Source organism: Miscanthus floridulus, chromosome 15, assembly GCF_019320115.1.
Source record: "Miscanthus floridulus cultivar M001 chromosome 15, ASM1932011v1, whole genome shotgun sequence".
Classification (NCBI taxonomy): Eukaryota; Viridiplantae; Streptophyta; class Magnoliopsida; order Poales; family Poaceae; genus Miscanthus; species Miscanthus floridulus.
In genome coordinates this window covers 28904600-28921335 of record NC_089594.1, presented here as the reverse complement: position 1 = coordinate 28921335, position 16736 = coordinate 28904600, and the positions used below count along the sequence as shown (strand labels likewise).

At 42.6% G+C, this 16736-nt stretch overlaps 1 pseudogene; it reads left to right on the top strand.

Moving 5' to 3' along the window:
- The first annotated feature begins 13688 nt into the window (after positions 1–13688).
- LOC136507275 (uncharacterized) lies at positions 13689–15551 on the top strand (annotated as a pseudogene).
- Positions 15552–16736: the final 1185 nt, after the last annotated feature.

The following is a 16736-nucleotide window of genomic DNA, read 5'->3' as shown; positions in this document are numbered from 1 at the left end:
GCGTCCGGTCGCCCGATGGTGGCCACGTGTCTCTTGCGTTCAACTGTGAACGTTTGATCTCAACGGTCAAAATGTTGACCGGACGCTCCGACAGAGCTGACCGGACGCTGGACCCTCAGCGTCCGGTCGTTTATAGTAAGGGTCCAAAACGTGTTTTTGCCGACCGGACGCGTCCGGTCATGCTTGACCGGACACTGCCGAGCATCCGGTGCTTAACCCTAATCACTGTGCCGACCGACAACACGATCGGACGCAGCCCTTCAGCGTCCGGTCGTAGAGCGACCCAACGTTCGGTCATTTGACCGACGCCAACGTCTTCGCTGCTACACCTGACCAGACATGCCGGTCCAACCGAGGCCAGCGTTCGGTCACTTCTAGTGACCTCCGTCTTTTCTGTCTAGGGCGCCGGTGGCACCGTCGGACTGTTCGCACTCCGCCGGTGGAGTTTCTTACCCTTGCTCCCAAACTTGACCACCCTTGATCAAATGTGCCAACCACCAAGTGTATCACCTTGTGCGCAAGTGTTAGCATATTTTCATAAACATTTTCAAGGGTGTTAGCACTCTACTAGATCCTAAATGCATATGCAATGAGTTAGAGCATCTAGTGGCACTTTGATAACTGCATTACGACATGAGTTTCACCCCTCTTAATAGTACGGCTATCAAACCTAAATGTGATCACACACTCCAAGTGTCTTGATCACCAAAACAAAATAGCTCCTATGGTTTATACCTTTGCCTTGAGCTTTTTTGTTTTTCTCTTTCTTCTTTCCAAGTCCAAGCACTTGATCATCATCATGGTGTCATCATCATCATGCTATGATCTTTGTTTGCTTCGCAACTTGGAGTGTGCTACCTATCTTATGATCACTTGATAAACTAGGTTAGCACTTAGGGTTTCATCAATTCATTAAAACCAAACTAGAGCTTTTAATCTCCTCCTTTTTGATAATTGATGACAACTCTTTCACAAAGATATGAATTGAAATTCAATTGAATCCATGTTGCTTGCCCAAGCATATTTACCATGTGTAAAAGGATATGGACAAGTTTCATGAACCCCAAATGGTAGCAATTGCTCCCCCTACATATGTGCTAAGAGTTTGGATTGTAGCTTGCACATATGCTTAGATAGGAAATATAGGAGTCAATGTCTACCACATGATGCTAAGGTATAAGAGATGGACCTTCGAAGCGTGATACCAATCGGAGTGCACCAATATACCATCCTTAGCACCATGGTTAGCTTAATACCACTTGGAAACAATACTTGAAAAGAAAGTTATCTAGTGATTTCAATTCATCATTCAATCTTATAACTAACATACATCACACAAGCATGGATGTTTAAATTTAATACTGTGCCATGCAAGCAAACATATGAAATGCACATTCAAATGCACCATACAAGTTCATGAGCTTGCTCCCTCTACTTGTATGCTCAAAATTTTAGTTGATCCCTTTCCTTCGTCATATCTCTCCCCCTATGTCATATATCAAGATATCATATGTTTTTTCTTTATGATATTTCTTCCCCTTTTTCACTATCTTTGCTACTATCTTTGTTTCTCTCCCCCTTTGTCATCAATGACCACAAAGGTTTTAAATATAGATAGTATTACTTGTAGGGTCAAGATTATTAATGTCAATCAATGGGGTGAGGGTTATTTTCCTAAATTTGGTCCAATCTAGATTATTTGCCAAAGAGATTTAACTTGGTTTGATCCAAGGACAAGCTTCTTCACACCTCCAAATAAGGGTTATCTTGTACCATGTTGAGTTAAACACTTATAGTTTATTTTCTAGATTAAACACTAGGTTTATAAGCCCTTAAACATGTCATATGTCATCACTAGATCAAGTCAAGCATAGAAGCAATAGTGATACCATATAGACATCAAAATCATTTGATTTTTATGAATCAGCCTAATAAAATAGAACCACTTGAAAGGTCCTAATTAGATTGAAAATATGACTAGATGTACTAAACATGTCCTTAGCAAGGATGTATGTCATGCCAATCAACTTTTACCTTGGATTGCTCGAAGGAAAGACATGTCATATTAGTGGGGGGTGCATCAACACATATTTGAGAAATCCAATATGTTCAACTCATTCCTTAGCTTGCAAAACCTTTTCTCATCCAATGGCTTGGTGAATATGTCGGTAAGTTGATCTTCGGTGCCTACACTCTCAATGCAAATGTCCCCTTTTTGTTGGTGATCTCTGGCGGACATCAATGTGCTTTGTTCTTGCATGTTGAACCAGATTGTTGGTTAGCTTGATTGCACTCTCATTATCACATAGCAATGACACTTTCTTGAACTTGATTCCAAAGTCACTCAAAGTGGCCTTCATCCAAAGTATTTGTGCACAACAACTACCGGCGGATATGTATTTGGCTTCGGCGGTTGATAATGCAATACTATTTTGCTTCTTTGATGACCATGAAACAAGTGATCTTCCCAACAATTGACATGTACCCGAGGTGCTCTTCCTTTCAACCTTGCATCCCGTATAATCCAAGTCGGAGTAACCTACTAGCTCAAACTTTGCTCCTTTGGGATACCATAAACCAACATTTGGTGTATGCTTCAAGTACCTCAATATCCTCTTTGTAGCCTTCAAATGATTTTCTCTTGGTGAGGCTTGAAATCTTGCACACATGCATACACTAAACATGACATCCGGCCTTGATGCGGTCACATAGAGTAGGCTTCCAATCATAGACCGATATAATTTTTGATCCATCATATTGCCACTTGCATCACTATCCAAGTTGTCATTTGTTCCCATTGGTGTGCTAATGACTTTGCTATCAATCATGCCAAACTTCTTGATCATGTCCTTGATATACTTGCCTTGACTCACAAATATACCATTCTTTGATTGCTTAATTTAAAGACCAAGGAAGTAACTCAACTCTTTAATCATGGACATCTCAAACTCATTAGCCATCATCTTTTCAAACTCATCACAAAATTCTTGATTGGTTGATCCAAATATGATATCATCAACATATATTTGCAACACAAATAGATCTTTTCCAATCTTCTTGATGAAAAGAGTGATGTCAACCTTGCCTATTGTGAACCCTTTAGAGAGGAGGAAGTCCCTCAATCTCTCATACCATGCTCTAGGTGCTTGCTTCAAGCCATATAATGCCTTCTTCAACTTGTACACATGGTTGGGCTTCTTATCATCTTCAAAACTGGGAGGTTGCTCAACATATACTTCTTCATTGATGTAGCCATTGAGAAATGCACTCTTGACATCCATTTGATAGAGCTTGATGTTGTGAGTACAAGCATAGGCTAGCAAGATTCTTATTGCTTCCAATCTAGCAATCAGGGCATATGTTTCTCCAAAGTCAAGACCTTCAACTTGTGTATAGCCTTGTGCTACTAATCTTGCTTTGTTCCTTACTACTATCCCATCTTGATCTTGCTTGTTTCTAAAGACCCATTCGGTTCTAATCACATTGTGTCCCTTTGGTCTCTCTACTAATTTCCATACTTGATTTCTTGTAAAGTTATTTAATTCTTCATGCATATTATTCACCCAATCAACATCCTTCAAAGATTCATCTATCTTCTTTGGTTCAATGGATGACACAAATGAGAAGTGTTCATAAAATGATGCCAATCTTGATCTTGTTTGTACACCTCTTGAAATATCACCAATTATAATGTCCAAAGGATGATCTCTTGTAACATTGGTTGGTTGGAGGATTGAAACTTGATTACTTGCATTTGCTTGATTATTGGGTTGAGATGATGTACTAGCCACTTGATCTTGTTCATTATCATGAGAGCCACTTGCACTAACTTGATTTGTATCATCTTGCACATTTGAGTTAGAGAGCACTTGCACTTGATCATCTTCATCATCATTCACTTGCCTAGGCCTCAATTCACCAATATCTATGTTCTTCATGGCATTTGAAAGTTGAATGCCTCTAACATCTTTCAAGTTCTCATCTTCTACTTGTGAACCCTTGGTTTCATCAAATTCAATATCATGAACCTCCTCAAGAGTACAACTATCCAAATTCCAAACTCTATATGCTTTGCTTGTATTGGAATAACCAAGTAGAAATCCTTCATCACATTTCTTGTCAAACTTGCCCAATCTAGTACCTTTCTTCAAGATATAGCATTTACAACCAAAGACCTAAAAATATGCAATGTTGGGCTTTCTACCATTCAATAGCTCATATGGTGTCTTCTCTTTCAATTGGTGACAATAGAGGCGGTTGCTACAATAACAAGCCATGTTGATAGCTTTGGCCCAAAAAGATTGACTCACATTGTACTCACTAAGCATAGACCTTGCCATATCAATGAGTGTTCTATTCTTTCTCTGAACAAGGCTATTTGATTGAGGTGTGTATTTGGCCAAGAATTGATGTCTAATTCCAAATTCATCACACAACTCATCAATTCTAGTATTCTTGAACTCACTACCATTGTCACTTCTAACTCTCTTGATGGTTGTTTCAAACTCATTGTGAATGCCCTTGACAAATAATTTGAATATTGCAAACACATCACTTTTATCCACTAGAAAGAATACCCATGTGTATCTAGTGTAGTCATCCACTATCACAAAACCATATTTGTTACCACCGATGCTAGTGTATTGTGTTGGCCCAAACAAATCCATGTGCAATAACTCAAATGCTTTACTAGTGCTCATCATGCTTTTCTTAGGATGGGTGTTTCCAACTTGTTTGCCGACTTGACAAGAGCTACAAAGCTTATCCTTTTCAAACACAACATCTTTCAAGCCTTTAACTAAGTCATGCTTAATCAATCTATTCAATTATTTCATTCCAACATGACCAAGCCTTCTATGCCATAACCAGCCCATGCTAGACTTAGTGAACACGCATGTAGATAATTTAGCTTCACTAGCATTGAAATCAACCAAGTATAGATTCTCATATCTAAAGCCTTTGAAGATCAAGTTAGAGCCATCTACACTTATGATCTCTATATCATCTACTCCAAATATGCATTTGAATCCAAGATCACACAATTGAGCCACGGATAGCAAATTGAAGTTCAAGCTTTCTACTAGCAACACATTGGATATGCTCATGTCATTAGATATTATAATCTTACCAAGCTCTTTGACCTTGCCTTTGCCATTGTCACCAAATGTGATACTATCATAACCATCATTGCCATTGGTGTTGATTGAGTTGAACATTCTTGCATCACTGGTCATGTGTTGAGTGCACCTACTATCAAGAACCCAATGCCTTCCTCTGGCTTTGTAATTAACCTACAAAAGAAGATCAATTTTTTTAGGTACCCAAACTTGCTTGGGTCCTTGAAGGTTAGTCACTAAGCTCTTTGGTACTCAAATAACTTTCTTCTTTGAGCCCATCCATGGTTTACCAATGAACTTAGCCTTCACACCATTTGTGCCCTTAGTAAGCATATAGCGTGAATCAAGCTTAATGGAGGATAAATTAGCATTTTTGCTCTTGTTTTTGCATTCTTGCTTTTTGTGATCCACTTGCTTACAACTAGTGCAAAATCGACCATTGTTCTTCATAAAACTAGCCTTGTGAGGAGCAAAGGCCGCCTTGCCTTTCTTAGGGGTATAGCCCAATCTCTCTTTGTAGAGAGAAGCTCTTTAGCTACCCAAGCACATAAGCAAGCGGTCCTCACCACCATAAGCTTTAGTTAAGGTGTGAGTGAGCTTAGTGACCTCCTTCTTGAGGTTCTCATTCTCAACCACTAGTGAGGCATCACAAGTGAGACCATCACTACTAGATAAGGTAGAAGTGGAAGTGCTACAAGAAGGATTAGTAGGAGCAACAATGATAGGTATAGATAGTGATGTATCAATTAAATCACAAGTTACACCTACATCACAAGTTTCAACATGCTTCTTTTTATCTAGGTGGTGGAGATGGCCACAAATAATCACCAACTCGTGCCAATCCTCCACCGCTGCTCCAACCATCTAGGTGGTGGCAACCACCAAGAGTAACAAGCGAAATTCGCAGCGCAACACGAATACCAAGTGCCCCTAGATGCAATCACTCAAGCAATGCACTTGGATTCTCTCTCAATCTCACAAAGATGATGAATCAATGATGGAGATGAGTGGGAGGACTTTTGCTAAGCTCATAAGGTTGCTATGTCAATGAAAATGTGCAAGAGAGTGAGCTTGAGCCGGCCATGGGGCTTAAATAGAAGCCCCCATGAAATAGAGCCGTTGTACCCCTTTACTGTACTGAACACGGGCCGACCGGACGCTCCGGTCATATTGACCGGACGCTGGACCTCAGCGTCCGGTCGTGCGATGTGCGCCACATGTCATCGGCTTCAAACGCTGTTCGTCAGATTTCAACGACTACGAAGCTGACCGGATGCACCGGCAAAACTGACCGGACGCAGAAGCCTCAGCATCCGATCGTTTCTAGTAAGCTCCCCGAGGCGTATTTCTTCGACCAGACGCATTCGGTCCACCTTGACCGGACATAGACCAGCGTCCGGTGCAATACCCTCGGTACTGTGTAGACCCGTCAGTTTGACCGGACGCATGCTACCAGGGTCCGGTGCTTTCAGACCCAGTGTCCAGTCAGTTGACCGACGCCAGCGTCTTCGCGATCAACTTATTTTTCACTTCTAACTTCTTCACCCTTGCTCCAATGTGCCAACCAAAAGAATTTGCATCCAGCGCAATAGAAAATAGGCATTCCATTTTCTCGAAAGCGCCGAATCCTTTGTAGATGTGCCAACACCACCAAGTGTATCACCTTGTGCACAAGTGTTAGCATATTTTCACAAACATTTTCAAGGGTGTTAGCACTCCACTAGATCCTAAATGCATATGCAATGAGTTAGAGCATCTAGTGGCACTTTGATAACCGCATTACGACATGAGTTTCACCCCTCTTAATAGTACGGCTATCAAACCTAAATGTGATCACACACTCCAAGTGTCTTGATCACCAAAACAAAATAGCTCCTATGGTTTATACCTTTGCCTTAAGCTTTTTTGTTTTTCTCTTTCTTCTTTCCAAGTCCAAGCATTTGATCATCATCATGGTGTCATCATCATCATGCTATGATCTTTGTTTGCTTCGCAACTTGGAGTGTGCTACCTATCTCATGATCACTTGATAAACTAGGTTAGCACTTAGGGTTTCATCAATTCACCAAAACCAAACTAGAGCTTTCACCGTGTCGGTCAATCCGGACGCGGCTAGCTAGGCTATGGACCGGCCCACAGGCTTGCTTCCCTCATCAGCATACACGGTTTCTCAAAAAGAAAAGAAAAGAGAGGGACATCTTATCTTTCCCATTCACATCGACTCCACCGCACCGTCCACCCTTCGGTTGCGTACGCACGAGCACTGCCGCCGTCCGCATATGCACGAGCATTGAGTGCCGCCGCTAGCCGCGTATGCATGAGCTCCACCGGTCGTGCTGCACCGCCTACTCACGGTAAGGGAGACCATTTGTCGCCTCCACCATGGGGCCAGATGCCTAGTCGGCGGCCAAGAAGACCTCCGCGTCCGCCTGCCTAGCTCGCTGTGGCTGGGGGTGGAGCTCACCCACGTGCAGCTCATGACAGCTCAAGCGGAGCTTGCCCATGCACGTCCTCGTGCCTACCTACCCAGTTCGCCATGGCCAGGGCAGAACTCGCTCGCGTGCAGCCCGCGACGGCCTAGATAGAACTCCACACGCTAACGAGGATCCATCCTCCCAAGCGGCAAGGAGATGTTTGCGCTGAAACTGCATGTTGCAAGCGTCTACTTCTAGTGTTTCAAATGTTTCAGAGATATGTTGCAAGTGTTTTATATCAATGTTGTAAAATTAGATCGTGATGTTACACATGTTGCAATGGTGTTTTCAAGTGTATGTCCCAAATGTTTCATCTATTTCAGACGTATATTGCAATTGTTTCATATGGATACTGCAAAAGTAGATCTGGATGTTTGCATATACATGCATGTTGCAACGGTATGTTTTCAAGTGTTTTGGGTGTTTCATACGTATGTTGCAATTGTTTATCTAGATGTTGCATATGTGTCTACAATGGCTATAAACGTGTTTTCCTGGTGTTTTAGAAGTATGTTGCAAGTGTTTCAATTGTTTCGAGCGCATGTTGCAAGTATTTCATATAGATGTTGTAAAGTAGATTTTGGTGATGCACATGTTGCAGTGGGACCCATCTGCAGCAACCACGTGCTGCAGCTGCTGGGCCCTTCTGCATGCGCGTGGGTGTGGAGGGGGCGCCACAATTTGGGCGCGGGACATGGAGCGGCGTGAGCCCCACATAAAGCAGACGCAATAGGCGTGGCTGTCTGGACGCTAGCTCCATCCGGACGTTCCGGTGCTAGACGTTTTGTTTTTTCAATACAATTTGTTTATTGCCCATCACTTGTGTGCAACCCACCTTACCGAAGGTTAGTGGAGAGGCAGATGTTCTCAAATTACCGAGCCTTGCATCATCTTTTCTAATAGAAATTAATTCTGCTAAGAAAAAGGAAACTTTGTTTGGTGGTTTTATCTGAATTAGTGGAAGTTACATTAATAAATTCCCTATCCTCTGCAGTTTATTACTCTCTTCAGTTTGCACAATGTAAATTAAATTGCAGCATGCCAAATTCCCTGTAGTTTATAGTTTACTCTTTTCACTTGTAGTTCTAACAGAACAAGTAGTTTCCTCGCGCAAACTGATCATATTTTTTTTGGTTTTAAGTAATTAATTAGTTAATCATTTCATTGCATGGTCAATCTCTTTGCTAGGGCATTCTATTTTATTTTATTTATTAGTAATGACCCTTTCTCGGAGGAGGAGGGGGAGGGGAGGGGGCACGGACCCAATGCCGAAGGCTCCCACATGAGTGGGGTTTGGAGAAGGGAAAAACTGAGGCAAGCTTTATCTGCAATTTAATTTACACTGTTTTTTTCTGTATAGTCTTGCTTTTGTTGTAAGCATGATCTGAACGTTTCTTCTAAAACTAAATTAACTACAGTGATCGACATTTCGTGCCAGGATAGGTGAAGGCGTCAGGTGTAAGTCGTCCAGGGTAACTAATTTAAGTTTGGTCCCAATAAATCTCCGGTGATAAGATAAACAGGTGAGATACAACGGCAGTGCTAGCGCCCTGACGCCTACATCTGGACTCCGTCTCCCGCCAGGCACCTGCATCCCACGCCCGCCTACGTGGGGCCAGACCCGTCCGACTGCACATGGGAAGTCCCCACTCACACCCGCTATGCTTCTCACACGCATGCACGCGGCCAGCAACTGCAGCAGGTGGCTACGCCAGCATCCAGAAGAGGGGGAGGGGACAACGGATGCCCAGCCGGCGTCGGGAGGAGGAGGAGACACCGAGGCAAAGGTGAGGTAGCAGAAAAGCGAAGACACAGATGCAACACCCGATCTACTTTTGAAACATCCAGATGCAACACTTGCAACAAACATCTGAAAAGCAGATGAAACACATGAAACATGCTTCTGAAACACTAGCTGCAACACCAGATCTACTTTTGAAACATCCCGATGAAACACTTAATATACGTACAAAACAGTTGAAGCATTTGAAACAAACACATGCAAAAAATAACTCAAAACATTTCATATGTGAGAAAACACATGCAACATCCACATGAAACACTTGCAAACATACGTCTAGAAAATGAGATAAAACATTTGGAACATACACTTAAAAACATATGTGTATAGCCACTGCAACAAGTGCAACATTTCGATCTACTTTTGCAACATTAAGATGAAACATTTGCAACATCGAGATTAAACATCTGAAACACTTGAAACATACTCTTGCAATATAGGCTTTGTTTAGACGAATGGAGGCACGTCGGCGCGGAGGTCAACAGCGACACATGGACCTCGATGTGCGATAGCGACACAGGCAACTTGTCGATGGCTGTAGCGTCACATGAATCTCGCCCCCTTCGCCTGCTTGCTGGAGCATCCATCGTGGAGGCTCGCCGGCTCAATGGCGGCAGCCGTGGCTCGCCAGCTCGGTGGAGGAGGTCGCGGCGAACGGGCTGCTAGGTGTTAGTTTATCTGTCATAAGTCATTTGACATAAACTTCACAACCCCAAATTTTTAGAAAAAGACAAATGCTTTTTCGTGGGATATCCGAAGAAAACTTTAGGGTATTACTTCTACAACCGATCAGAGGGCAAAGTGTTTGTTGCTCGGAATGATGTTTTCTTAGAGAAAGAGTTTCTCAAAAGAGAGAAAAGTGGACAGAAGGTGTATCTTGAAGAAGTTCAAGATGAGCTAGTTGGGAAGGACTCTACGAGTGATGCTAATGTAGCAGAACAAGTTGAGATACCCGTGGCAATAGAAACACCGCCACAACCACGAAGGTCAGCAAGAATCCATGAGTTGTGTGGGGATTTGTTATTATTAGACGATGACGAACCTGCGACTTATGTGGAAGCAATGATGGACCCAGATTCTGAGAAATGGCAAAGTGCCATGAGATCCGAGATAGATTCCATGGGAAACAATCAAGTTTGGAACTTGGTTGACCCGCCTGATGGGGTTAGACCCATAGAGTGCAAATGGATCTATAAAAAGAAAAAGGATATGGATGGAAACATTCACATCTATATAGGGCTCAACTTGTTGCAAAGGGTTTTTGGCAAGTTCAAGGAATTGACTACGACGAGACTTTCTCACCGGTAGCGATGCTTAAATTTATCCAGATCATTCTAGCAATAGCTGCTTATTTCGATTATGAGATATGGCAGATGGATGTTAAAACAGCCTTTCTAAATGGAAATTTGGATGAGGACGTGTATATGATATAGCCTGAAGGTTTTGTTGATCCAAACAATGCTGGAAAAATTTGCAAGCTTTAGAAATCCATTTATGGGTTAAAGCAAGCATCTCGGAGTTGGAACATTCGTTTTGATGAAGTGGTCAAAGGGTTTGGCTTCCGTCAGAATGAAGAAGAACCTTGTGTTTACAAGAAGGAAAGTGGGAGCGCTGTTGTATTTCTGATCTTGTATGTGGATGACATATTATTGATTGGGAATGACATTCCTATGTTGCAATCTATAAAGACTTCACTGAATAATAATTTTTCTATGAAGGATTTAGGAGAAGCAGCATACATTTTGGGCATCAAGATCTATATAGATAGATCGAAGAGGCTTATACGATTAAGCCAAGATATGTACATTGACAAGGTGTTGAAATGATTCAACATGGAACAGTCCAAGAAAGGGTTCTTGCCTATGTCACATGGTATGCGCTTTAGTGATAAACAGTGTCCTTCGACAGCTGATGAGCGAAAGTGCATGAGTAAGGTTCCATATGCCTCGACAGTTGGTTCCATCATGTACGCCATGATATGTACTCGCCCAGATGTCTCATATGCTCTAAGTGTTGCGAGCAGGTACCAAGCTAATCTAGGAGAGAGTCACTGGACACTTGTTAAAAACATTCTTAAGTACTTGAGAAGGACTAAAGATGTGTTCCTAATCTATGGAGGTGAGGAGGAGCTCGTTGTAAATGGTTACACCGATGCTAGCTTCCAAACTGACATGGATGATTCACATTCTCAATCAGGTTTTGTGTTCACAATAAATGGTGGTGCCGTAAGTTGGAAAAGTTCCAAGCAAGAGACGGTGACCGATTCTACAGCAGAGGCCGAGTACATTGCAGCTTCTGGAGCTACGAAGGAAGGTGTTTGGATGAGGAGGTTCCTCATTGAACTTGGTGTGTTTCCGAATGCGTCCAGCCCATTGAATCTACATTGTGACAACAATGGGGCAATTGCGCAGGCTAAGTAGCCAAGGAATCACCAAAAGAACAAACATGTACTGCAGAAATTTCACCTCATTCGAGAGTTTGTTAGACGAGATGAGATCAAGATGTGCAAGATACACATAGATTTGAATGTTGCAGATCCTTTGACAAAGGCTCTTCCACAGCCTAAGCATGAGGCGCACATGAGAGCTATGGGCATTAGATATCGTCGAGATTAACTCTAGTGCAAGTGGGAGATTGTTGGGAGTATGCCCTAGAGATAATCATAGAGATGATTATATTGCCTTGTATCCTTGATATATTATGAGTTCATTGAATTTCCATTAAAGACAACCTGTATCGATTAGCAATTATGTGAATTATTTGTGAAACTCTTTTACTTGTATGGTTATTCTAATGTTGTCCCTAGTCAGAGTTCGTGTGAGGACACACATGAATGATGGATCAGCACATTATTAGTTGATGACTATGTTTCACAAGTCATAGACATGGAGATGTCAAACGAATAATGTGGGCACATGTATGACATGGGGCTGGACTGACCCAACATGAGATGTTGTTATTATCTCTATTCACATCATGTACGTTATGTCCTTAGACCTGAGATTGTTGTATGTATTCAAGATGTGAAACGACCTACTCAGGGACTATCAAACGCTACTCCATAACAGGGTAGTTATAAAGGTGGTTTTTTGGGTTTGTCAGGAAACATGCTATGAGACATAGACAATCAAGAAGGAATTTGCTCCTCTCTATATGAGAGAGATATTATTGGATCACTCTAATGATTAGATCAAGAAATGCATGGCTATGCTTGGGTTAAGTGTTAACCTATGAGTTGGACCAAATATCGTGAGGCAAGGGAATAACAAGTATGTGGTTTTGTGGTGGTTCGTCTGATATGATCTTTGCATACGCATAGGAGTTGACATGCCTTGCTAGAGGCTGCTATTAACTAATGGCCAAGTAGGAGTACTCGGGCCATGTCTATGTGTGTGTGAACCCACAGGGTCGCACGCTTAAGGGGCTGGAAGCCTAATTCGGATTGGATCCGAGTTAGACAAGGCTTAGGGTTACTAATGGGCTTCCAACTCGGGAGCTCATTAGGGATGCCTATAAATAAGTGGGGTGGGCAACGGAGCTAGGTATCCACGCCTTTTTGGCATCCACCACTGCCCATCCTACGCCCGCGCCTGCTGCTCCTCGCGGACCTAGCAGTCCGGAGGCACGACGCTTCCTCCCTGTACGTGTGGATACCTCGAAGATGTTGCATCTGGAGCACAAGGACGAACCGCACGAAGAGGACAGACGTATGGACGACCTTGCAACTGCACGGCACTGCTACAACGCGTTTGACTACATCGAGTCGCTTCCGCTGCACCTACGCGTCTAGTGGTAATCCCATGATCTATAACTAGCAGTAGATCCTAGTTTATGAGGTCAAATTTTTATTTTCCGGCTAGCGTAGCATCCTCATAACCCTACAGTGTTGTTTTAAGCATGCCACATAATTCATTCAAGCCCTTCTCCACCCCATGCATATGGTAGTTCGCGATGAAATTTCCATAGCTGGGTGGAAGAGATGCGAGAATAAAATCAGTAGCTAACGGTTAGGGACCTTGGAGCATGAGTAGTTGGGCACCAAAGCATAGAGATGCTACTCAACAACAAGAGTCATATGTGATATGATTAGCAAAGAGTTGCTTACCAATCTACCATGTCTTCTAGCGGTGATGCTAAAGCTCACTAGTAGACTTGTTAGTTGTGGGTCTTGAATCACTAAGTTTCAAGAGAGGGATATTGATTTTAGTGGGAGTAGATTCTATTAAAGGTTTAATATTGTTTACTCTGTCTTGGATACATTGTCTTAGTATTTTGCATTACTTTTGTTGTAGATAAATGGCGCCTAGCAATCAACCATTTACTTTGCGTTCAATTCTTGAGAAAGATAAGTTGAATGGAACAAACTATGCGGATTGGATCCACAACTTGAGAATTATTCTCAGGGCTGAGAAAAAGGAAGAAATTCTAGACACCCCATTACCAGAAGAGCCTGCTGATAATGCACCTGCTGTAGAGAAAAACGCTTACAAGAGAGCATGTGATGCTGATCTTGAAGTGAGTTGCCTTATGCTTGCTTGTATGGAACCAGATCTGCAGTTGCAGTTTGACAATAACCATGCAGCGCACGATATGATCGTGGCGCTCAATGATATGTTCCAGACTCAAGCCAGGACTGTAAGGTTCAATGTCTCAAAGGCTTTTGCTGAAACCAAGCTAGCAGAGGGCGCAGCAGTTGGGCCACATGTGATCAAAATGGTTGGTTACACTCAGAGGTTGGAGAAGCTGGGCTTCCCAATTGGCCCTGAATTAGCTAATGATTTTATTCTCGCGTCTCTTCCGCCCAGCTATGGAAATTTCGTCGCGAAACTACCATATGCATGGGGCGGAGAAGGGCTTGAATGAATTATGTGGTATGCTTAAAACAGCAGAGGCTGATATCAATAAAGGTGCTGGCAGTAGCCATGTGATGGCGGTCCAAAATAAGCCTAAGTTTAAGAAGGGCAATTCTTGGAAGAAGAAAAAGGGCAAGGCTAAAGATGAGATCTCTAAGCCAAACCCACCTGCGGCCAAGGCTGGACCACCTGCTGATGCTGAGTGCTTTCATTGTCATGGAAAAGGTCACTGGAAGAGGAACTGCAAGTTGTACCTGGAATCCATAAAGGATCGCGGCAGTAAAGGTACTCCCGCAGCTTGTACACTTGTTGTTTATGTTACGGACATTTTCCTTGCTAATTCTTATATTAATTCTTGGGTATTTGATACAGGATCGGTTGCTCATATTTGTAATACGATGCAGGGAATGATAAGAAGTAGAAGCGTGGAAAAGGGAGAAGTTGATTTCCGCATGGGCAATAATGCAAGAGTTGCTGCGTTGAACATCGGGACGATGCAACTCCACCTCCCGTCAGGATTTATTATGGAGTTGAATAATTGTTATTTTGTTCCTAGTTTAAGTCGAAACATTGTGTCACCTTCATGTTTGATGAAGAATAGTTATTCATTTGCGAGTAAAGACAATAGTTGTGTGATCTCTAAAAATGGCATGTTTGTGGCTTCTACATCCATTGTGAATGTGTTATTTATTTTAAATCTTGAAGATGCTCTTGTCTATAATATAAGTGCTAAAAAGCCTCGGCTTAATGAGTTAAGTCCTGCCTATATGTGGCATTGTCATTTAGGTCATATAAGTGAGAATCGCATGAAGAGGCTCCATTCTGATGGGCTTTTAACTTCGTTTGATTTTGAATCATACGAGACATGTGAGGCTTGCCTGCTGGGCAAGATGACCAAGACGCCTTTCACAGGTTTTCTGAGAGGGCGGCAGACTTGCTGGAACTCATACATACTGATGTGTGCGGACCAATGAGTACAACAGCAAGAGGCGGATTCCAATACTTCATAACCTTCACTGATGACTTTAGTAGATCCTGGTTTATGAGATCGAATTTTTGTTTTCCGGCAGCGCGGTGGAGGCAGGTGAGGCAGATTGGGCCCGGTGGGGAATGCAGCACGGAGGAGGCAGTGTGGAGGAGGCCGCAGGGGATGGGGTGCAGCACTACGGGGGACCGGTGGCGGCGAGGCGAAGTGAGGTGGGCAGATGGGCACGGCGACGTAGAGAGGAAACGGCGCAAAGCGCATTGGGCGCGTGGATGGGACAAGCAGATAGGGTCGCTGGGCGAGCGGCGCGTGCGGGAGTGAGCGGTGGGAGGCGTATGTCCGTCCGGACGTCTTAATTGCATCATTATCGGAGATAAAGGGTGTTTGTTAATTTTCTCTTTTGGTTGACTGCACCTCGTAGTATACAGAGGAACTTCTGTTATAGATGTCAATTTTCCTATGGATTTTATTTTTTCCCCTTGGTAGTACCGTAGTAGCAAAGCAACAATCGTGCATTCATCTTTGCTTTGAATATTTGAAGCTAGCGTCTCTTTGACTTTGTCACATGCATCTTGCACTGCCACATACTTGAATCAGTTCGAATCGGGTCAAGCTTTCCGACTTCCAAAATGAGCGCATCATTTCCTGGACTCTGAACTGTGAGTTTTGAAGTTTTTGTTTGAAGAACCCGTTCGCTTCGCTGAAAAAATAAATCGAAATACTGTTTCGGCTAATTTATTATAAGAGAAAAACATTGTTTCAACTGAAAAAATAAGGTGAGAAAGACGGATTATAAGATAAGTGAACAGAGCCGAAGTCTTTTGTCAGTACTATTTTTAGACCTACTCTTAAGCCGATTAGTTGGATATATTTAATTATATTTTCCACTGACAAGCCTGAGAAAACAGTTACACTAGTATATAGCACCAATATATATACGCTTAGTCAAGATTTGATTTGTTAAATCAGCACATCACATTGGCCCTGTTTGCTTATCTTAAAAATAGCTTGTTCGGCTTCTTTTTTTAGCCGGAACAGTGTTTTTCTCTCACAACAATTCAGTCGGAACAGTATTTTTCAGCCAGTTTTAGCTAAATTTCAGACCAGCGAACGGGGCCATTGCTTATTGCAATTTCTTTTCTGTTGCATTGGTCCTATTTTTTGGCCTTGTTAGTTCATACTGATATGCGGTGCACCATCTTCTCCAGGATCCGCGGCCCCCTCAAACTTGATCTGAATTGATCTTGGATTAGTGGATCACATCTGCTGTCTGTAGTCGTTGTCGTGTGGCCACTGGTAGTGCGTAGTAGCACCTTTAGGGTTTAAGAAGTCTGGGACGAAGTGCTGTATCAATTAGTTTTCAGTATTGTACCGAGTAAATCTTAATAATTGTAGTGCTTTGTTCACTCTAAGGTTGAGAAGATCGGCTGATGGTTTCTGCGGCTGATAAACCGGTTGAAACTGATTTATTGTGAGAGAAAAACATTATTTCATGCCTGATAAGGC